Raw genomic sequence first — 23,819 nt, 5'->3', positions numbered from 1 at the left:
GGCCTGTCACAGCTATCTGCCTAGTGGCCCCAACTCTCTCCACCCTTGTTCCCAAATACACCCTCATTGTCTTCACTACAGATAAAAGCGTGCCAACCCCCTGTTGCCTCCCCCTCTCTGGGGAGAGCTTCCTCCTTTCCGTTACCTCAGTGTGCTTCAAGGGTCAGTGACCCCCTTAACTTTCTCACTGATTCAGTTCCTACATCTGGTGTTCATTTTTTTTTCTCCCATGAGTGCAACAGTCAAACATTCAAATCCCAGTTTGGTCCCTGATCACAGCCTGTCTTTCACAGTCAATGTGTTGATTTAGGTAGGTATAACCATTGAATACAAATGGTTGCCTCCTCTGCCCCTTGCCTTGGGTTTGTATATTTTAGGCCTTCAGACCTTGCTTTGAACATAGTCAGTCTGTGATCAGACTATCTGAACCTTAAAGGACATCGTTGATCCCTAGACAGGAGGAGTTACAACGTGCTTGCTTCTTGTGGATGGGTAAGTACTGACTTACCCCGCAGCCCTGACAGAATTTTTGACGAGCAGTTTTGCTTGGCTCCCACCCATTTGTCATAGAATATAATATCGACCCTGTTCATCAGTAGGTTATAGAAGACAGAAGCCTGTCATTTCCTGTTCGGTGATGGCCACTTGCCAGGGACAACATCCATCAGAGTGTTAATAAAACTCGTCTTCTTTGTCTTAGAATGTTTCGAAGTGAAAAGTCTCTGACAGAGCTTCTCCAGTCTAGAGAGCAAAGGCCTTGGCCTAGGGTGGGCTCTTGTCCAAGATAATAACCAGTCCTCCCTTGGGAAGGAAGCAAGCTTGGAAATTAAGCGATAAGTCTGGGATGTGTTATCCATTTTAAGTTAACCAGAATAGGAATGCATGTTGCACTTGATTCTCATTACCATCCGAAGGCCAAGCTGCAGGATACAGGATACGTGTCAGAGATAGCCTGGAGACCTTAGAAGCCAGTCCCAACTCCACCCACCACAAGAGTCAGGCGTGACAGCAGGAAAGTTATAGAATTGCTTCAGGCCTGTTTCTTAACAGTTAAATAAGGGCCGGGTGACCCTGGGGTCTTATGGTCATGTTAACTGAAGGCTGGCAAAGTCCAGAATGAGTTTGAATGGAAGAACAGTATTCAGATGGTTCTCTGTTCTCTCCATACAACATTTATTATGCTGTCAATCAGTCAAATTTTTAAAACCTACAGGTTTCCTGAGACCTTTCTCTTCCTTAAGCAGTCAGTAACTCAGCACCAGCCCTATATTTCTCCAGCATAAAGGCTTCCAGTAGCCTCCAAAGGAAAACAAGGTAGTTCTCTCCTGATTTTAAGATCCATGATAGATAGCAAGCCAAGTTTAGTGGTTCATGTCACGAGAGGCTGAGGCAGGAGGATTACCATGAGTTCCGTGTCAGCTAGGACGACGGGCTGAGAACCTGTCCCAAGGAAGAATGAAAGAGCCAGAGGGTGGGGAGGGGTGCTGAGTGGGACGAGGCTGTGGCCTGTAGAAACTCTGCTGCTGTGGTTGTTACGGCTGGAGTGGGGAGGGGCTCCAGCGGCCCCGCTCCTAGCTGAGGAGGTTTTGGTATTGCTTCGAGAGGGAGGGTAGATTTTCTTTAGGAGTTTGGCCACTGGGATGGAGTTCAGACCAGGTTTCCAGGCTCCTTCCTGCCCCACCCTACATCAGTGTGCAATCGGAGAGCTCTAAGTGAACTCAGAGGGAAAATAAATAATAAATAAATATAAAAGGTCACTAGGTTGGGAGAGGGATATAATAGGAGTCCCAGAAGTGAGTTGGAGAAGAAGATGGGGGCCAACTTCATAAGGTGTACTGTATACATGGCTGAAATTTCCGAAGGATAAAAATTAAAAACATAAACAAGTTATATGATAGTAAAGGAGAAAGTTATTAGCTCAAATCAGCTTAACTAAAATTAACAAAGCAAGAGGGGGTTCTGTAGCTGTTCTTGTGGAACTTTCCAGTGTAGACTGGAGCTTTCTCCTTCAGGGCCTCTGGAGTGTCACCCAGAAGGAGGGGTGTGGCTTCCCTGCAGTGGCTTCTTTTATCTGAAATAAACCTTGGGTCTTCATGCTGCTTCTAGTGCAAAACTTGGCCAGGACTCTAAGGAAAGGAAACATGTTGATTGCATGTTATGTGCCAGGCACATAGATATTTTTTATGCAGTGGCCCATTTAATTCTGTAGCCACCCTGTAAGATAAATAGCTGTTATTTCCATCTTAAAGATGAGTCAAAACGCTGAGCGCTTTGCCTAGGGTCACACAGTAAATGGATCAGGATTTCTATTTATGTGTAAAGTCTGGTTACTTTCTGCTAGCACACAGTAGCAGATGACAGTGTAGAGCCCAGTGGCTGTATTGGATCCGACTGAATTCCCGATTGCAAACTGTAGCTGCCGACGGACATGGAAGCAAAGGGTAGGCATAGAGCTGAGTACCTATTGTTGAGAAGCAAAGACAGTCAGCAATTCTTTGAAACAAATGACAACAAAAAGTATTAGAGAAACTGGTTTTGCAAATAACAGGTTAATCACATGTCCATTAATTGACATTGTTGGTCAGTGGCAAAAGGCAAGTGAGGCCTAAATTAAATTTAATTTTCAGTGGTGGCTTTTGCTTCTTTCATAGAACACTCATTTGGGGTTTTGGGCAGCCTTAATATTTTCTGGTTCTAAGTTTCTCCTCCTTTGGGCAGATGAGGGCATATATGTGCATTCAATACCCTTTATTTATGACAAGTCTCTGTTCTCATTATCTAGTGGTTTGTTACAAACCAATCCAACACTTAGGGTCGCAAAGTAGCAGTCATGGCTGTTGGGTTCATGAATCTTGCAGTCTGACTTAGGGCTAAGAGGAACAGCTCACCTCTGCTCTACTAGGATCCTCTGGGCGGGCTGCGCTGCAGGCTTGGTGTGAAGCTAACCCACCCTGTGTGTGCAGCCTGGGCTGGGAGGGCTAGAGTAGCCTAGCTTCCTTGTGATCCCTCTAGAGAAACAGCTTCCGGCAACCCAGCTCCTTCTGCCCTGGTTCAACACTTGATCCTAGAAGAAGAAAGCCAGGCAGGGAGGGACATTATCATCTTTGGTGACCAAAACAGCCAGCATCACTTGTTGCGCTCTGTTCCCTGAGGCCATCACAAAGCCCATTCAGGTTCAGGACAGTGGGAGAAGGTTCCACACCTCGAGAGAGAGCAGTGCAGAGTGTCTGGATAGGCCCTACCCATAACTGTTTTGGGGAAATACAGATTGCCACAGGGAGAAACCAGGCTGCAGGCTGTATTCTGGAGACCAGATGCTATGCTGGGTTTTTCTCTCCCGCCCAAGGGAGCGTATTGGCATGCAAATGGATCTTACTTATCCCACTATAATTTACGCTTTTCAGAAAAGCTAGTCGTCTGCAAACTCTTGGCAATCTGTGTACTGTTGTAACCAAGTGACTTGTAACAAGCCACCAGATTAGGTTCATGAGGTGAAGAGCCAAGGCTTACGTCAAACTTTTTCATCCTTTGTGAGCCACTTCCCACTTAATGTCTTTGGACTGTGGTCAGGGTTCTGATTAGCTACCTCCTATGTTTATGTAGGGGGTTGGGACAGATCACTGATAGTTAAACGGACAGCTTTGCCTAGAAACCTTTCCATTTAAAACAAAAAATAAAGGCGGTTGCTCAGCCTGAATGCTTGCATGTTCCCCAGGAGCCCACATCCATGTGGAATTGCACCTGCCACCTCCTCCCTCCTACCTCTGGAGATGGCATGATCATTCAGACCACGTTTCTGAACATTTACAAAATCGGTGTGCTCTTTCAGGCTGTTTGTGGAAAATCCAAGAAACCTGTGTCACAGGGGTGCAACATCGTGTCCTAGGCTTTGAAAGCATGGCATACATATGAAACAGTGTTTAAAATTCATGAACATTATTGAGGAATTAAAAACAGGGGCACTTAGACTCACCTCGTAGAGGTTCAGAAGCAAGCCGTCACTTCTGTAATTCTCCCCAACTTTTGTGTAAATTAGCTCCTTTTTTCTCTTTTATAGTGTTCCATTTCTTTGATAAGATCGATCCTTTTTTTTTTTAAAAAGGAGAGATTCATATTATAATTTTCAATTCAATTTAAACTTCTCAGAATTGTGAACCAACAGCAGAGTACATGAGTCCAAGGCTCAATCCCTGGCACCAGAAACAGAAAAACAGACAAACTGGAAAACACCAACCGAGAAAACTATACCAGCAGCAGAACCCAAAAAGCATTTCACATGAAAATCACAGAATTTTTTCAAAATGTATCGTTAGGTTCTTTATATTTTGCCTCTGTTGATGACAGTGTCTTTGGCATGCCTGCCTGAGGGATTCAAACTGAACAGAAACACACAGTTGATTTTTATAGGGTACATACTTCTTTCAAGACTGTTATATTTGCCTAATTTCACTAATTACAAATTGAGCACCCCAATCAAAAACTCTCAAGTGGTCCAGCACCAAAATTTTTGAACGTAGTTTAATACCACAAATGGAAAAATCCACCTCTGACCTCATGGCACAGCTTGTAGTTGAAATGCAGGTGCAGTGAACATGTGTGAGGATGAGTTATCAAGGCAAAGTCCTGTGCTACCAGCTTCTTGTGAACATAATCGATGCCTACCTAGGGTATCTGTTCAGTAAGAGGAAGGCTGACTCGGGCTCACAGATTCAGAGGTTGAGGCATAACTTTTGGGCTAAGAGAGCACAGGGCTTACATCATGACACAAACATGTGGGGGAGGAAACCCACTGACTTCTTGACCAAGTACAGAGAGGGAGAGAGGAAGCCGCAGGAGCCCTTCTTCAAGGGCACACTAGGTGCCTCCTCTTCAGGGTTCTGTTGCCTAGGATATTTAGGCCTTGATGGATATTCCTAACTCAAAGTAAGGGATATGTGAAACATAAATGAGTTATGTAGTTAGATCTCTACTCACTCATCTCATTATACACAGGCAAATATTTTTTTTAAAATCTAAGAAAAAAAGGAAAGAAATCTAAAACGCTTCTGGTTGCAAATATTTTGGTTGACCTGGATAACATTTACTTTTAAGTTTTTTGGTGATTTCTATCAAAGCACAACTATAAAGAATGTTTTATAGGTACACTCATTTTTATATATTTTTGTTTCTTTTACTATATTTAAATCCTAACCGGATAGTCTCATGTCTAATATTAAAGGAAAATTTAAAATATATTTAAGTAATTAAGTACATGATGTTTGTTGCGTACATTATTATTATTTTGTATGCTCTCTTACAAAAAGGTCAAGAAAATTACTATTTTCTTAGTTTGCTAGCGATTCCATTCACTGGTAGAGCTCTTGCTTGGCATAGAGGCTTAGCACCAACAAGAATAAACTTGTGAATGAATTTGACCAGATGTTTTTCTAGAACTAATGATTTGATCATATTTTTTTATTTATTATTGTGATAAAATATGTTCGTAAGTTTCCTAATTATTAAACTTTCTATCCTGTGATAACCCCAATATGGTCATACAGCTAGGATTGATTACTAGTGATGTGGTTAAAGATTTTCTCAGCTGTATAAGATTCACCTGTGACACCGTCACTCATTTTGGGTCTGTCTTAGTTTGGCATCAAGGCAATGGCAAACATTGGGAAGGACTCTCTTGTTTCCTTACCCCTATGACATTGGAAGAGTAAGGTGGGATTTTTGTTCACTGAATATCTTACATGATCTGATTTTTAAAAGAGCCACTGAACCTAAAGATTTATTTGTTGTTAGAGTTACAGGGAGGGGAAGCTAATAGATGAGATAGGTTTTTTTCTTTGTATCCCAGTGTGGTGGTTTGAATAAGTTTGGCCCCCATAGACTCATGTGTTTAAATTTCCATAGCTAAGGCACTGTTAGGAGGTGTGGCCTTGTTGGAGTAGGTGTGGGCTCTGTTGGAGGAAGAGCATCACTAGATGGTGGGCTTTGATGTCTCAGAAGCTCAAGCCAGTTCTCTACCTGCTGCCTGTGGATCCACATGTAGAACTCCTGGCTCCTTCTCCAGCACCATGTCTGCCTGCACACTGCCATGTTTCCCGCCATGACAATAATAGGCTAAATCTCTGAAACTGTAAGCCTCCCCATTTAAATGTTTTCTGTTATAAGAGTTGCTGTGGCCATGGTGTCTCTTCACAACAATACAACCCTAACTAAGACACTAAGGCTCTGAACTTGGCCTTTTCCTACTTTGACCTCCCAAGTTCTGGTACTGTGAGCATGAACACCACACTGGGCTCTTTCTTCTCTCCAGCAATGGTGCCATTAATAGTTTGGTGTTGTTGTTGTTATTATTGTTGTTGTTTTTTATTTCTTTGCTTTTTGTTTTTCTGGTTTTTGTTTGTTTGTTTGTTTGTTTGTTTTTTACAGAAACCCATGTGGTGATTTGAATGAGAAATGTCTCCCATAGTATTTGAACACATGGCCACCAACCGGTGGCCCTTCTGGGGAGGAGGTGGAACCTTGAGGAGGTATAGCCATGTTGAAGGAAGTATCGGGGTGGGCTTTGAGGATTTCTAGCCTCACTCCACATAGAGCTCAGGCTCTACTTCCTGTTGCAGCTGAGATGTAATCTCCTAGCTTCCTGCCACCATGCCTTCCCACCATTGGGTACATCTAGGCCCCCTGGAACTTCAGCTCAGATAAATAAACTCTTCCCTAATTATCTTTAATTGTGGTATTTTATCACAGCAACAGAAAAGCCGCTGATGCATCCGCTGTTTGACTCTATTGATTATCCCCATCTAATTGTCCCTTCTGGTTTTGTCTTTCTTTGCATGTTTATTTTCTCCTCTGCCTTTTTAGGCTGCCTGTGTACCTTGTGAATTTTGACCTCTCCTAACAGAAACATCTAAGGTTACAGCCTCCCTTCTAAGGATCAGCGTGGCTCCACTCCTTACATTTTTATAGGATTACTTTTACGAATAATCCATTGCTGGAGAGAAGAAAGAGCCCAGTGTGGTGGTTCATGCTCACAGTACCAGAACTTGGGAGGTCAAAGTGGGAAGATCCCAAGTTCAGAGCCTTAGTGTCTTAGTTAGGGTTTATTGCTGTGAAGAGACACCATGGCCACAGCAACTCTTATAAAGGAAATCATCTCTTTGGGGCTGGCTTACAGTTTCTGAGGTTTAGTCCATTATTGTCATGGCGGGGAGCATGACAGCATGCAGGCAGATATTTATATAAAAATACAATTTTCAGTTTTGTTTTTCTTTCTTCTTTGATTGTAACTTGTTTCAAAATGGGAACTTCCTACTATTCTTTTAAGACAACTATTTGTCTTAATTGATAAAATTGTATATACTTATGGGGTATATCGTGATGCGTTCAAGTATGTATACATAAATCAAGCTAATTGACATATACCTCACTTCACATACCTTTCCTCGTGGTGGGAACATTTTGGATCTAATTGTAGTGATGTTCAGGAATACCGTGCATGCTGGTGTCTCTAGGCATCATGTTCTCTAGTAACCCCTTGAACTGATGCCCCTGACTAACTGGTATTCTGTGTCCTTTGGTCCATATCTCCTTAGTGTTCCTTACCCCAGCCCCTGCTAACCCCCAGTGTGGTGAACATGTAGATAAGCTGAGGGAGTGCTGCCCCCAGAGAGGGAAGGGAAGCTGCACACAGACACACCCCCTTCCCTCGCTCACATCCCAGCATCACCTTAATACCATTCTGTGCACCCCAAGCCCCAATAATCACTGCTTCACTTTCTGCTTCTGTGTGTACCAAGTGAGGTTTCATACTTTCGCCTGTGAGGTCGCATGGCTTGGCTCATTTCACTTTCAAGTTTTCCAGTTTCATCCACGTTATCACAAGCAGCAAGATCGCCTTCCGTTTAAAGGCATCATAGAATCCATTTAGTACACACCAGGTTTTCTTTCCCTGTTCTAGTTATCTTTAGAAAAATGTTCTATTATACTGTAAAGGAATGCAACCTGTGTGTATACCAGCTTTCTGAATTTCTTGAGGCCATCTTTATAGCTTTGTCAGTCTTGTTATTATTACATACAATACTACTTACATGTCTTATGTATTTAAAAGTACAGTATTGGGTTGGAGAGACAGCTCAGGGCTTAAGAGTGCTTACTGTACTATCAGAGAGCCAGAATTTAGAGCCCTGTATCCATATCAGTGGCTCACAAATGCCTGTAACTCTGGCTCCAAGACATCCAATATCCCTTTCTAGCTTGTACAGGCATGTATGTGTGCACACACACAAAATAAATAAAGATCTTAAAAAGGCAAATAAAATACAGCGTAACATTATTTAAGCCATTTAAGTCTGCCTTCTTTACTGGTTTCTTACCTGAGAGGCTGGTATGCAGGAGATTTGTACTGGAATTTCTCCCTCTGCTGATAGATTATCTATGTGTGGTATGATAAATAAATATCTGGTTGCTGCCTCCTGCTCCTGACACAGAGTTCTTAGAATGCTTTAAATTTTCTGGGTTAGGGGGTGTCAGGAACAACTTCTTTTCTTCTGCTGGCCTTTGCCCCTGGCCACTGACACAAATCTCCCAAGACCTGCCTGTTTCCTGAGTGATGCAGATGGCTAGCGTGTCTGCCAGACAGCCCTGGAGTTCCTTGGAATCTCTTTTGTGATAAGAGCGTATTTTTATCAAATGGTTGTGTTTGGTGGGTTTCTGGATAGTTTCAAGATGAGGGCTATTTACCAGAAAGACTGGGGGGGGGGGGGAGCTGGAAACTTTCAACCCTGCCTCCTATACCCTGGAAAAGGGGGAGAGATTGGAGACTGAAGTAATAAATGTGTAAGCCTATGTCTTGCCTGCATTAAAATAATCCCTAAGGATGGGATTCTGGGAGCTTCCATCCTAGTGAATGAATTGTGATAGTAGGTTTATGCGCAGTGGGCATGGGAAATCTAATCTACACAAGCACACTCCCTTTTCCTACCCGATATAGCTCTTCCATTTAAGGCTTTTCTGATTGTAGCCTTTGTAGTGAACTAGTAAATGTTAGGTAATGAGCCTTCCTGAGCTCTGCGGGCATTTCTGGGAAAGTATCAGATCAGAGGAGAGCATTGTGGGAACCCTTAGTTTGTAGCCGGTGCTGGGGAAACCTGAGGATTGTGGTTGGCATTTATAATGGAAATAGTTGGTTGATACTGGGTCCTTCGACCTATAGAATCGCTCCAGGCAGTGTCGGGATTGACTCGAACTGTAAGACATTCATCTGATGTCCGCAGAAAATCAGAGGGTGGTTTCAAATGGAAAATACCATCCCTATACTGGCTCTTAAAGGGACTGTGGTGGTGAGAGATATAGTGTGTTTCTCCTTTATGTTGCCACTTTCTGACTTGTGTATTTGGAAGGAGTCTTGGTGGGTACCTATGGGTTCATAATTAGACACTTCCCGTGAGTTAGGTGTACCTGCTACACTTTTTGTTCATTCAAACTTAGTTAATTTGGTATTTGCTCCACTTGCATTTATTAAAATTACTATATTTTAGTATATTCTATCGCCATTATTTTGAGACACACTTTTACATAGCCCAGTTTGACTTCAAACTCACCACGTAGCCAGACCTGGCCTTGAACTCCTAATCCTCCTATTTCGACCTCTTAACTGCTGAAGCTGCAGGCTTGTGTCACCATGCTCAGCTTAAGTTATTCCTTTTATTTCTCAGTTTGGGGCATTGAATCTAGGTCCCTGGACATGTTAGGTGGCATATTACCTCCAAGTAATAGTTCCACCTTTCTATACTGCCATTAAAATTTTTAAGTGAGGGGCTAGAAGAGCACTCACTACCTATTCTTCCAGAGTTCAATTCCCAGCAATGACATGGCACTTGCTGCCTTTTGAGCTGGTAAATATTTTTTCTCCTATTTTTTCTAATTTTTCCAGCTACTTGGTAGTCTGCCTGCTTTATGGCTACCCCTGAGAAGCTGCCCTTACTATTTTAACTCAGACTGTTTCTCGAATAACCTGGTTCCAGAATATGGGAATAGCTCCAGTGTGCCATGAAGCCAAGGAAAGAAAGGCAGACATCCCAGGCTTTGACAGAGCTTAGATTATTTGGAGCTTGCTAACAGAAGTGTGTTCCTACATAGCAACAAGACCATCTGGGTCCCTGTCGTTTGGGTCACCAGGAGTAGTATATTGCTTGGGACCATCCTGGGTGGAATGTTTCTGCTGAGTCTTAAACTGTGTCAGAGACAGGCCTGTCCTGGCACCAGGGTCTGGCATAAAGCCTCACATACCATACTAATGGTTTTATCTGCTTAGAATCCGTGGGGAAACTCTGCAGAAAAACCTAACCAGGGATGTTCTGGGGCAGTTGAGTTGGTGATGCCTCAGATATGTGAAATTGAGTTCCTCCAAAACACACCTTAAAATATCTCTGTTTAGTGGCCATGTTACTTTCCTGCTCCACAATGCAAAGACTTACATCTCTCTAGGGCTTTTATTTTTCCTCCACAAATTACACATCTTTAAATAATGTCTGCTTGCTTCTACCTATCTGTATACTGTCTTCTCTGTTATTTCATCTGAAATCATTTTTTTCTTTTTTGTTCTCCTTCCTTCCTTCCTTCCTTCCTTCCTTCCTTCCTTCCTTTCTTCCTTCCTTTCTTTCTTTCTTTCTTTCTTTCTTTCTTTCTTTCTTTCTTTCTTTCTTTCTTTCTTTCTTTTGTAAAGTATCTATTTTATATTTCCTTAAGTAATTTTTTTCTACAGTAAACCTTATGGTATTTATCAGTGAGTGATACAGTGATAAAATATGTTCCTGTAATACATACAGTTACAATGTAACTTAAGTATGAAACTAGAGGTCAGGATGAAACATTGAGAGCACAGGGAAGGGCTTCACAGCAGGGAATGCAGAGGAGCAGTAGTGCAGGTGCATGCATGCATGCACGGGTGAGTGTGTGTGTACACGCATGTGCATGTGTGCTTGTGTGTTTGTGTGTGTGTGTGTGTGTGTGTGAGAGAGAGAGAGAGAGAGAGAGAGAGAGAGAGAGAGAGAGAGAGAATGGGAGGCTGTACAAGCGTTCACAGCACTCATCATCATTCCTGGCGGGCTGGAGCTTGGGCATGAGTTGGTACCAGATAGAACTAGAGAGATAAGCTAACTCTAGTGGGTTGTAAAGAACCTTAAATACTAAATGAAAGGAGCAGAGAATCAGGGCATCTTTCAAGTGGGAGGGCTTACAAGATTAGCTGCATTATTTAGGGGTGGAATGTGTGACCTCATGGAAAATGTGAGGGAGTAGTTACTGGAGGGTGGGGAGGTGGGGGGAGGGTGAAGCTGGGGAGCTGACCAAGCCAAAGCAAAGGCAGTGAAGAGAAAATCTGAATCCTCCAAAGGATACTTACACGGGAAAGCACAGAGAATTGAAGGGTATAGTCCTGGAGACCCTGCTGTGTCTGAGAGTGGCTGGAGGATGAGCACAGGGTGGGGTGTTTGTTCCTGTTTGCAGACAGAGAGAATACAACTGGTTGCTAACAGAGGTTCTGACCTGTCCTCGGGACAAACAGCAGGCTAATTTTACAAGAAGCAGAATTGCCCCTACTGGAGATGCCTGCTGAGAACTCAGTGGCTTTTAGGACCATGGCTTCTAATTTCTGAATTAGAAGAGAGATCACCAGTTCAGGGTGCAGAGGATGGGTTTCAGCAACAAGTGGATGCCATCGATGAATGGTTATCTTTCAGTTGAAGTCTAGGGCAAGGGTTTGAGATGGAGTACCACCTTCACTGCTGTTTCAAAATCATTGCTGCCGAGTGTGGTTGCTCTTGGCAGTAAGAGGCAGGACCTCTTTACTGGTCTATTTTTGCCTTAGCAGCGATGTGACAGATGTGACCCTCGGTGTCCGAGAGTGGCTGGTACCACAGGAGAAAAAGAGATAGGAAAATCAGAAAGAGGCACAGCGCAGGGTGAATGAAGAGGGGAGTGGGGAAACTCCTTGGTTTAATTAAAAAATGTGTTCCCTGGGCTTATCCTTCCTCCCTGCTGTTTTTAGCAGGATCACTTCCCCTCCGACACCACATCTTGGCCTATGGGCCCAGGGGAGGACCTTCCCTTCAGTGTGAGCCTGTGGCTGACTGCTCAGTCATTTGTGAAAATTGGCAGTGGGCACTACTGGAAGAGAGAGGACAGTTTCCTGACCAGGGTGGCAGCAGCCATGTCCTCAAGCGTAGAGTCTGTCAACCTGGGCACTAACTTCTCTTCCTCCTGGTGCCAGTGAGGATCTCTCTAGCTGGGAGAGAGCTGCTGCATATGAGCTGGGCATCCCTTGGCAGAAGAAAGAGAAATAACCAAGGAGTTTGGAGGGGGGAAAATCAAATCTGTTCCATCTAGTGTTTTATTTGGGGATTTGTCCCCTGTCCACTGTCCAGCAACATCTCCAGTCTGTTATGTTGTGATGCTGGCTGGCCCATGGTTCCCCACTGTGTGTGTGTGGGGGGGGGGGGAAGGGGGGGCTCTGATTCATTGCTGTTAAATAGCAGATCAAAGGAAGGGCTCAGAAAGGAAGATATCAGGCAGATGTGAATCATATCCTGGCTGAAAGGGTAAGATTGGGGTTGTGAAGTTGCAGAACAAGGCCCAAAGTTTTTCATGGCTGTAGTTATAAATCACAGCGGTGACCTGAGATCCACCTCTGCATTCGCAGAGGAACCAAGTCCATTTCTGTCAGCACCGCCTCCTGCATGGCATTGATAAGGCAGAGTACAAGACGTCACATGGGTGAGCATCTTGGAGCCATCCAGGACATTCTACCTGTTTGATTACATTAGTCTATTGGGCAGGTAAAGAAAGTCTGATTTGCAGAGAGACTTGGGAAAGCTCCATGGTCTCCAAGCGATTGCATGTTGGCCCCAGTTCAAACCCTGGTATAATTAGTGGCAAAATCTATAGTACACTGCCTTGGGTATTATTTCAGTATTTTCTGTCATTTCAGAGAACATATATGCCTTCCATGACAACTAGTCTCACCCCAGTGCTCCTCCTTGATGCAGACAATGTGCTTCTGTGGCTGCCACCAAGGTCCCTGCCTTTCCTGCCCTAGATGCTGAGTAACACCTGAAGAAGAGAGCCTCAGCCAGCTCTATCATAGTCTTAATTTTAAATTGGTTCTCAAATGAAAGCTAGGGCATTTATCAGTGATGTTTTAAAACTGCTACAGTTTCTGGGCGGGCGTAGGACAGTGGCTCAGTGGGTAAAGTGCTTGATGCGGAAGCGTGTGGGCCTGAGTTCAGATCTCCTGCACACCTATAAACAGGTGGTATGCGCCTGTGATGCAAGCAGTGGTTGGTGGAGACAGGACTCCTGGGCCTTGCTGACCAGCTCCTCTTAACAAATCAGTGGGAACAGTTGAGGAAGCTTCCTGGACATCATCCTCTGCCTTCATACACACATGTTCCCATGTGTATGCACATATATGCACATGGTATATTTATATATACATGCTTCCAAACTTCTGGTTATTCTTATCTCAAGAGTAGAGATTACCCAGCCAGCATGTCAGCTGTGGAGATGCCGGTATTTATTTCTTTGTTCCCTCCCAGTGATTTAAAATTAACTAATTGCTAAGGATGACCCAAATGCCAAGCCACTAGGAAACAAAGAAACGTGTAAAAATGCCTTAGTGACACGTTTCCTTGGTGCCTGAACTGCTTTCTGTGGTCTACAGAACTTGGAGAAGACAAAGCCTTTGATACAGGTAGAGTGTTTTCACTGCCTCCAAGAGAGTGTGCAATGGCTCTCTTGAAAAAGCAGGATTTACAATAAGAAGTCGGGAACCCTTCATTATGGAGAGAAGCTGTATTTTGCACATGAAAATGTTAAGACTGAAGATTGGGGACGTTAATTGGTGCTGGAGCTTATTCCACTTAGGTTTGTTGCGTGTCAGAAATAGATGCCACTTCAGTCTGAATCTTTGAAATAAGGACTTTGTGAGTGTGTCTTCTTCCATATCTTATAGGTTGATGTATTCAATCCACGCTCCCCACACTCTCAGCTCTCCCGTGCATCCATCTGGAGATGTCTGGAAGAAAAAGAAGGGAGTGTGTTTGTAGAGTTCATCTTTAATAGCATCATTGAATTTTATCCTCATAACAGCTCAAAAGCAAAACCACTTAGGAGCCAGAAGAGTTTCCATTAATCTCTTCATTCCTTTCCAATTGTTATCGCTTTGTGACATGGAAGATGTTGTAATCCTGTTTACAGGTGAGAAAACAGAGGAACAGAGAGTTGAAAGGCCAGTGGCCCGAGGTGGCAGAAGCAGTGTTTGCTGTGTAATTCCCCAAGGCCCTGGGCAGACCCTAAATCTGCTGATGTGGCAGAGGAAGAGAGAGTAGGCTAAACCCCACACTAGACCCTGTGCTCTTCCTGGGCCCTAAACTGCATGCCCTGCCTCACTGCACCTCCCCAGCCCTCAGTGCCTCCTGCTGTTTCTCTGATGCTCTAACTGATAAGCATCTGTATGTGAGAAGAAAGCTCTGGGGCTGGCAACTTCCCCAAACCCTTCAGAGCCTCCACTTGCACATCTTTAAGATGAAGTCTGCATGACCAAGTAGCCACTGCTGAGAACATTTTATTTAAGCAAACCCAGTTAGTGACTGTTTCAATCTTTTCTCTCGTCGGCTCCGAGCTTCACCTGTTTGAGAACAAGTGAAGACATTGAGAAATCTTAGATTAAGAGATTTCTCTATTGAAATACTTCTCTGGTCTGACTGCTTAAGGCAGTGGTTCTCCACCTGGCTAATGTCGCAACCCTTAATACGGTTCCTCGGGCTGTGATGACTCCCAAGCATAAAATTATTTCGTTGCTGCTTCATAACTATAATTTTGCTACTTAGGAACCATGATGTCAATATTTGATATGCAGGACATCTGATAGGCGACCCCTGTGAAAAGGTCGTCGCACCTCCCGAAGAAGTCGTGACCCACAGGTTGAGGGCTTAAAACTGATTCTTGTGGTATTGGCTTATGGTTGAGTGGCTGCCGAGTGCTTCATGCTTCAGTGCATATGCTGATAAAAGTAAGATGTATGATTTTATAAATAACGTACACGTGTATTTTCGAGTTGTGACTGCTGAGAACAATGAGCAAGTATAGTACCCGAGCCTTGAGTTTTAAATAACATTTTCAACAAATCAAATAGAGTTCCTGTAGTCACGGCCAGGTTTACAGCAGAGAATGGAAAATACAAGCTGAGTCTAGAGTGCTATGTAGGACCAGGAAGTAAGAAATGGCTCAGAGGGAGAAGAAGGGCAGGGGAGGGAGGGAGAGAGAAGATGGACATGAACGTCAGAAAGGCAGAGGAGCTCCTCTGAAAGAGCCCCAGCTGTCGACATGGCTGCAAATTTAGCAACAAAGTTCGTAAAGTGGATTATGACACAAGAATAAAATAAATACCCACGAGACCATAACACTGTAAGTGGGAGAGCAGAGGAGAAACCCAAGTTTCTTGAAGAATTGCCCTTCTTTCTAAAACGATTTATTTATTTTTATGTGCACAAGTGTTTTATCTGTATATGTGTTTATGCACCATGTGCATGCCTGAAAAATGTGTCAGACACCCCCCCTCCCGGCCCCCGCACTGGAACTGGAATTCTAGACAGTTGTGAGACACTGTGTGGGTACTGGGAATCGAACCTGGGTCCTGGAATAGCAGCCGGTGTTCTTAACCATTGAGCCATCTCTCCAGCCCCAGAATCACATTTCTTAAGTATGGAAGTGATAGGCAGAGAACAAGATGGGGGTGAGTGGGTGGGTGAGGGGAACAGAAAAGTCCCTTGGATGAAAATAGGGTAAAGCTTTAAGAAATGATGTATTTCTGGAGACTCAAGTGTCTTTCATAAAGTAGTTATTATTATTATTATAATGTTCATAACATATGCTGGAAATGATCTGATATGTCCCAAGTCAGTAAGTAAAGCTTAATTACCACAGCGTTGCAGGGTTTTGACTTGGCAGCACATTTTAAGTTAGTGCTTGGAGACATGACCGTAACCATGTGACCAAAGTGATACAGGTAGAAAGTATACCCTGATAGGACGGGATGAAAATGGTCCCTCACCTCTAGGGTATCCTTGCAACGTTTCATAGTCACAAAGCAAAAGGCCTGACGAGCTTTCAAAAGTACCAAGGTCATGAAAGAGGCCTGAGAAGCTGTTAGGACTGAAGGAGACACAGAGACCTAATGACCAAATGCTGCCCATGTCTTGAACTGGATCCAGAAACAGAAAATGGAACACTAGTGCAAAACCTGGGGAAATTCCAGTCAAGTGTGTAGTTTACTCAGGGTCTCCCTAACCATACAGTAGCTATGTCGGGTCTTAGCAATTGAAGAGAGATGACTTATGGCTATACTTCACAACCAGGCAGCTCTTCCAGTTAGCAGGTCTTCACCATTCCCTCTGGAGGGATCCACTGGTGCACAGCTCGATTTCCAACACTTAGGAAGCTGAGGCAGGAGGATTGATGCAAGTGGGAGGCCAGCCTGGAGTCCAGAGAGAGTACTAGGCTAGTCACAGACACATAGTGGCTTATCATGAAAGTGGGAGAGTGGGTCACTAGGGAGATAGATCAGGGAGTAAAGCAAGCACTTGCCACACAGACATGAGGACCAAAATTCACATAAAAGTGGGGCGGGCAAGAGGCAGAGGCAGAGAACCCCATAGTAAGCAGCTGAACCTGTGAGTTCTGGGTTCAGAGCCTCACTGCATAGGTGGGGATTCAAGAAAGCACCTGATGTTAACTTCAGTCTCCACGCACTCATACATGCAGGTGTACAGACACATACGAATAGGCATGCACATAGACATGCAGCCCCACGTGCAAACATGCTTACACATACAACAGATGTACACTGTACACAAATAGACACTACACACACAAGCAAAAGACTTTATATATATATATATATATATATACATATATATATATATATGTGTGTGTGTGTGTGTGTGTGTGTGTGTGTGTGTGTGTGTGTGTGTGTATTCTTCCCTGTAGTTTTCAGTTTTTCTGTTTCCCTAGCATTTTTATTGTAGATCCACAAGACCATAGTTTAGCAGGCATGCCCTCTGAGGTATGGGTGATACCCAGTTATTATATAAATTCTACAAAGAAGAGTACTTTTCATACTGACTGCTTCTAAGGAATTATTATTCTTATTTAATGATGAACAAATGGACAGAAAATGAGAGAGGAAATTGGGCTGTTATCAAAATCTACTTATTAAATAAAGATTGCATATGGCATTATATATTTTTACTTGTTTTTAAAGGTATGTCTAAGCTATGTCTTACTCTGGGAGTGAGCTAGGCTCGTGGTTGGTGGTCTGTAGGCACATGGGTACCATTTTTCTAAATGCTCTTTAGCAGTTTTCAGGGACTGTGTCATAGAAAAATGTGGGCCGTAGTTCATATGTGTGATTTCATTACCGATAAAATCAAACCTAGCATTTGCCCACGCTGTCTTAAGAAGTCCATTCAAGGGCTTTGAAAGTTAAGGTTAGAAGAGGCAGGGCTGTGGCATGCTTGTGATTCTGTCAAATGTTCTCCCAGATTAGAAGAGCAACCTTTTAGGCAATGATTAACTTGTACTGTGGATACATGCTGCCTGCAGAGTTTGTGGCTATCATTGGTCTTCTTGGGAAACATTGTAAGCAATAATTAGAGCGTGTAATAGGTATTTGTCATGAGACAGTAGAGAAATACACAAGATGACTTAGGAGCCAAAGAGTCTGGTTGTACTGGGTTGGTTCCCCCCCCCAACCTAGGCACATTAAGTTTTGTTGTTTTTTTTTTTTTTTTTTAAAGAAGTTACCTTCCATGAAGACACTGTTTAGATGATATCATATTTTAATTTGATGATGCTAACCTTGGAGAAAGTTGGAGCTTTCCTATAAAGGTCTTCAGTGCATTCAAAATATAAAAACAGGCTCCTTGCATGATTTTAGCATTGGTTTTCTGAAGTGACCTTCCTGATGGAAATCATTGAGAGGGAATCTCAGCTTTCACGTGTGTTGGGGACATATATCGCATATGTTTGTAAGGGAAGAACATGCCCAGATCATATTCTACCCTCTAGGTGTTGCTACAGAGAAGAATGTCTACCAGGAGTTTGGATTTAGAGCTTTATTCAAAACTCAGAACCTTCCAGGTCTTCCAAGAAACTGTTTATATTTGTTTATTCCCATATCTTTGCCTAAACTGTAACCAGGGAGTAAAAGTTGAATGTATTTAATGATGGCTTGATACATGGACACAACATTAATCAAGTCAATTTACACGTCTGTTACCTCATCATCTTACCATTTTTTATTTGCTTGTATGTAAATATATTTAAAGAACTTCAGGTTTAGCATAGTAAATTTTAAATCTATGATATATCCTTGTTACTAGTTGTGATAAGTAACCTTAACTGGTAACTTGAATTGAGTGTGGAATTACCTAGGAGACACACCTCGGGGTGTGTCTGTGAAGGCATTTCCAGAGAAGTTTAAATCTGAAGAGGGAAGACTATCCTAAATGTGGGTGATTCTAGACTGAAAGGGGGTTGAGCATCAGCCTCAGTCTCTCTTCTTTCTGACTGTAGCCACAATGTAACTAATGACCTCAGGCTTCCACACTATCTTTCTCTGCCAAGATGGACTGTGTCCCTCAGAACTGTGAGCCAGCATTACTCTTTACCTTTAACTGTTTTGGTTAGGTATTTTATCACTGCAGTGAGTAAAATATCTAATACATTAACAGTAGTTACCATACTGAACATTTGATCCCCAGAATGTATTCAACCTCTAGTGGAACTTTTTTGTCTAAGTTCTTCATTTTCCCCATGGCAGCCACTCATCTATACTGTTTCTGAGTCCAACTTCTTTAAAGTTCACAGAGTATATAATAGTCATCAAATAGTAAAACAGTAGTTATCTTTCTGTGCTTGCCTTATTTTGGTTGATGTTACATCCCCAGATTCTCCCATGTTAATCCCCTATATTGTAAAGACTGGATAATGCCCTGAGTATATGCCACATTGTCTCTGATCCACTTATCTATTGATGCATTTATTGATGGACACAGGCTGTTTCTGTATCTTGGTTATTGTGAAGAGGGCTGCAGTGAACTCTTTGTTGAGTGTAGGTGTCTCTTTGACATCCTGATTGATTTCCTTTGGGTGAATAAATACCGAGTAATGGGATGCTGCTGGATCATATTCTAATTCTCTTTTTAGCTTTTTGAGATGTCCAATACTATCTCCCATAATAGCTCTATCAATTTGCTTTCCCACCAACAGCATACAAGCCTTCCCTATTCCCTATACCCTAACTGGCACTCACCTATTTTGCTAATAGCCCACCTAGAGTAGGAGGTGCCTCACTGTGGATGTTATTAGCATTTCTCTAACAATTAGTAATGTCAGGCACCTTCTCCAGACCTGACAAAAGGGCAATTAAAGTTCTGTGCCCCCTGCCCTTGGAATTGTTTTGGAGAAAGATAGAATCCAGTCTGGACTTGAATGCTATGGAAGCCCTGGCTGGATTGAACTTCTCGTCCTCCTGCGTTCAATTTCTGAGAGCTGAGATTACAGGTCTGAGCCAGCATCCTTGGATCTTGAAGATTCTTTATTGTTGTCCTTTTTGCTGTTGAGTTGTGTGATTCCTGATGCACTTCGAATGTTGCTGAGTCATGGTTCCTCATGTACTTCACATGTCGCTGAGTCATGATTCCTGATGCACTTCAAATGTCGCTGAGTCATGATTCCTGATGCACTTCAAATGTCGCTGAGTCATGATTCCTGATGCACTTCGAATGTTGCTGAGTCATGGTTCCTCATGTACTTCACATGTCGCTGAGTCATGATTCCTGATGCACTTCAAATGTCGCTGAGTCATGGTTCCTGATGCACTTCACATGTCCCTGAGTCATGATTCCTGATGCACTTCGAATGTTGCTGAGTCATGGATCCCCATGTACTTCACATGTTGCCCTCCTCTGGGGTAGCTGGTGGCTTTCTACACTTCTGCAGGATACAGTTTGTCATCATCCCTTTTCCTGTGAGCAACTCAATAGTTTGAAGTTCTGCTTCTTTATTTTTGCTTTGGGAGTCATAGCCTAAGACCACAGTTCCTTTCTATAACCCCTGTTACCTAAAACGTGAGACGAGCCAGATTATAGGTCCTTAAAGTACTTTCAAGTCCAAGAACTTAAGGAGTCCAGCTTTTGATGTTCATTTTTATTACTACAAAATTGTTTATTGTTGTGCGCGGGTGCGTGTGTGCATGTGTGTGTCTCTGTACACATGTGCCTGTGTGTGCCTGTATGAATTATGTATGTGTGTGAGTGTGCCTTTGTGTGTGTGTATGTGTGTGTTTGTGTATGTGTGCGCACACATACACATTTGTCTTGCTGTATCTCTAGCTCATCACCTAATTCAGGACAGCAAGGTGCTCACAAACTACTTTTTGAATAAACCAACGAACCAACAAGCATACAAAAGATTGAACACATGAGCAGTATTGATCTGAAGCAGGTACTGACTTTCCATACCATGTCTCAGAGGATTTACAGTGGGAAAACCACCATCGAACTCAAACTGTCCTACATCTATGTGTGCTGTGAAGCACAAATCAGCTTTGTAGTTATTATGTGCCACAGGGAACAAGAAATTCTTTAAACTAGAAGAAGTCTAATAGAAACTTGGGGGAGAAGGAGTCACTGACATTCAACTGGGAATTTAATTCTGGAAATAAATGATAGTAATAAAACTAAACTTAAAAGTTTATGAACGAGGGGCTGGGTAGAGGGGGGGTGTCAGTGGGTAAAATGCTAGCCAGGCAAGTATGGCAAGCTGAGTTTGAATCCCCAGAACCCATGTAAAACACCGTGTGTGGAGGCACAAGCCTGAAGCCCCAGCAGTGAACGAAGGAGGCTTGTTAACCACCAGAGTAACCAAAATGTCAAACTTCAGATTCAGTGAGAGACCCTGTCTGAAAACATAAGGTGGAAAGCTATAAAAGAAACCCGAAGTTGACCTCTGGCCTGTACATGTACATGTATCTGCATGTACACATACATCATACGTGTATACACACACACACACACACACACACAACTTATTATTTAATGTAATGAAGCATTGATAGATCTAGATATATACATGTATGTATTTTCCCCTCTGTGCTTGGAAATCAATAGAACCATTTTTTACACGTACTAAATTTTTTAATGGCAGGTTGTCAAATAAATGACACTTTACCTGTCACTTTACCTAATCGAGGTTTCAGTGATTAACCATTCCACAGCATCTCCATATCCTGATTCCCTCCTATTGCATTAGTCCCTTTCAGAGGCAGAGTAGGAAAAGGACACGAGAAAAGGACAGGGAGAACTGAAGGCCACACAAGGCAGACCAGACCAGAGTCGGTCTCTCCTCGTCTCCGCTTGGCCTGTGCACACCACGTGATGGCTAATGCCTCTACTTGGTTGCTTTGAGATCAGAACAGTGACTGCCTTCTTATGGCCATGGCTTGATGAGAGCAGAACACTCAGTCCCACCAGGATCTCGGCTTCCCGTTAGATACACGAGGCAGGAGAAGGTCTCCAGCTCTTCAGCCACAAAGCCTTTGAAGAACCACATTGGTTGCTAAGGAACAGCGGTGGCATATTTTTGTGCTAACAGTTGGTGTGCTGGGAATTCACATTACTGCTTCAGCCAGTCTGTCTCCCCAGGAAGAGGTGGTATCAGTTTTTGTTTCTCAATGTAGTGGTGACATATTGACTGTAGTTCATCTCTTTCAGTCAAGGGTTATCTATGGTGAGCCTTCCTTAAGGCTGAGATGTGGGGATGACGCATGCGCCTGCCTTCCCATGAGTAGTGAGACGATTCTGGAAAGTTAAAGGGAATAAAACGAGGAAATCCATCTTTACCATTGCTTTAAAAGTGGCTGCCAACTGGGTGAAAACTTTGTTTCCTGGTCCTTTTATGACTCCCTTGCTTTACCAGGGTCGTGGAGTCTCTTTGACAAATAAGGACATTCACAGGTTTGCTTAGGAAGAATAAGAATTTAACTCCCAGAACCTGGAAGACATGGTAAACCTTCGGGAACGTCTAGACTTTAGTAGCTGGAAAAACACTTTAAAGCTGTTTTTAGAAATACCCTTACCTAATCCTGTTAGACAAGAACCAATTCTCTCTCTCTCTCTCTCTCTCTCTCTCTCTCTCTCTCTCTCTCTCTCTCTCTCTCGTTATAGTACATTGGGACACAGCATTTTCACAGACTCTTAAAATTCATTCAGTGTAGCAATTTAGGGTGACTTAATTAAAAAACAACTAACAGTGCCATTAAGCTGGAGAGCAGAAGAGATTTAATCTCAGCCTTGAGTCCTACCTCTAGGCTGCAGGGAGCTTGGATTCAACACTTTAGTTCTGTTTCCTTTTGTACTTGGGCCACAATTCGGTGGTGTTGGTTGTACACTATGCCTTAACTAGGTAGCTACTTCAGAAGAAGTGAAAATTGAACCCAAGGGAATTAACCTCGATTTGAGTGAAATCAAGTAGATTACGATGTCAAAAACTGCTCCAGTCATGATGTTCTGCATGACCAGAAAATTACATGAGACTAGCAATCAGGAGGGCTAGACTCGCTTTATCTTGGCTCTCTCACAGATTATAGGATTCTAAAACAAGATAGAATGGCCTTTGTACTTCTGAGAATACTTGTCTGGGAGCTAAGCACTGATAAATACCACTAGGAAGGTTAATGGGGTGGAGAGAGGGCTCAGTGGTTAAGAGCACACTGGCTGTCCTTCCAGAGGACCTGGGTTCAATTCTCAGCACATAATACCTCCCCACTGTCTGTAACCCAAGCATCAGTGGATCTGGCACTGTCTTTTGTGGTTATTAAAGCATGTACATTTAGACAAAACACTCATATGCATAGCATAATTTTGCCAGGAAAGTTGACTTTTGGGCTGTGGCGATAGCTTAGCCAATAAACTGCTGGCCTTCCAAACGTGAGGACCTGAGTTTGAACTGTCAAAACCCATGTTTTTTAAAAAGTGGTGGATATGCACTTGTATTTGTTGTGGTGGTGTGGTATTGTTTTTTTTTTAACTTTTTATTGATGCTTTATAAACTTCACATCATGCACCCAATTCTTCTCATCTCCCTATCCCTTGTATCTGCCTTCCACCCTTGCAACCCTCCCAAAAGAAAATAAAAAAATAAACAACCAGGCCAAAACAAAACACACTTTTACCATGGAAGTTGCAGTGTGTCATACAGCATACCCTTTTGTCTGTCCATTGTTTCCTGTAAATGTTCTTTGCAATGAGTCATTGGTCTGGTCTGAGGCCTCTGGCTTCTACTACTCTGTCAATACTGGGTCCTCATTGGGACTCCTCTTAAATATCCTGTTGTTGGGCTAGGCTGCAGGGAGCTTGGATTCAGCGCTTTAGTTCTGTTTCCTTTTGTACTTGGGCCACAATTCAGTGGTGTTAGTTGTACACTGTGCCTTAACTAGGTAGCTACTTCAGAAGAAATGTCATGGAAATCATGTGACTTTGGTTGGGTGTGACCCTCCCCTTCATGCCCCACTAGCTATCCATAGATGGGGTAGATGTTGGAGTGGGCCAATTCAAAGCCCTGGATCTGGGCCCAGATGGTAGCCAAGTTGGTCAGCCTGCCCGCTCTCCTGCACCCACACCACCAGGGTGTCCTCCCAGCTGGCAAGGGGGTGTAACTAGCTCCCCAACTCTCACACCTCAGGGACAGCTTGTCCCGTGTCCCTGCCA

At 43.2% G+C, this 23,819-nt stretch overlaps 1 protein-coding gene across 9 annotated transcripts in view, besides 1 other annotated feature; it reads left to right on the top strand.

Moving 5' to 3' along the window:
• Tmem108 (transmembrane protein 108) overlaps positions 1-23,819 on the top strand; it is a 278,965-nt gene that overhangs the window by 71,179 nt on the left and 183,967 nt on the right. The window lies entirely within an intron of this gene.
• Positions 11,065-11,613: an enhancer, noted in NCBI's record as "VISTA enhancer mm303". NCBI's record gives its function as "enhancer in: heart[3/6]" and the evidence as "EXISTENCE:transgenic organism evidence [ECO:0001131][PMID:17130149]".

This window comes from Mus musculus, chromosome 9 (assembly GCF_000001635.26).
Source record: "Mus musculus strain C57BL/6J chromosome 9, GRCm38.p6 C57BL/6J".
NCBI lineage: Eukaryota > Metazoa > Chordata > Mammalia > Rodentia > Muridae > Mus > Mus musculus.
The sequence above is the reverse complement of the archived record's forward strand: the minus strand, read 5'-3'. Positions and strand labels throughout refer to the sequence as shown.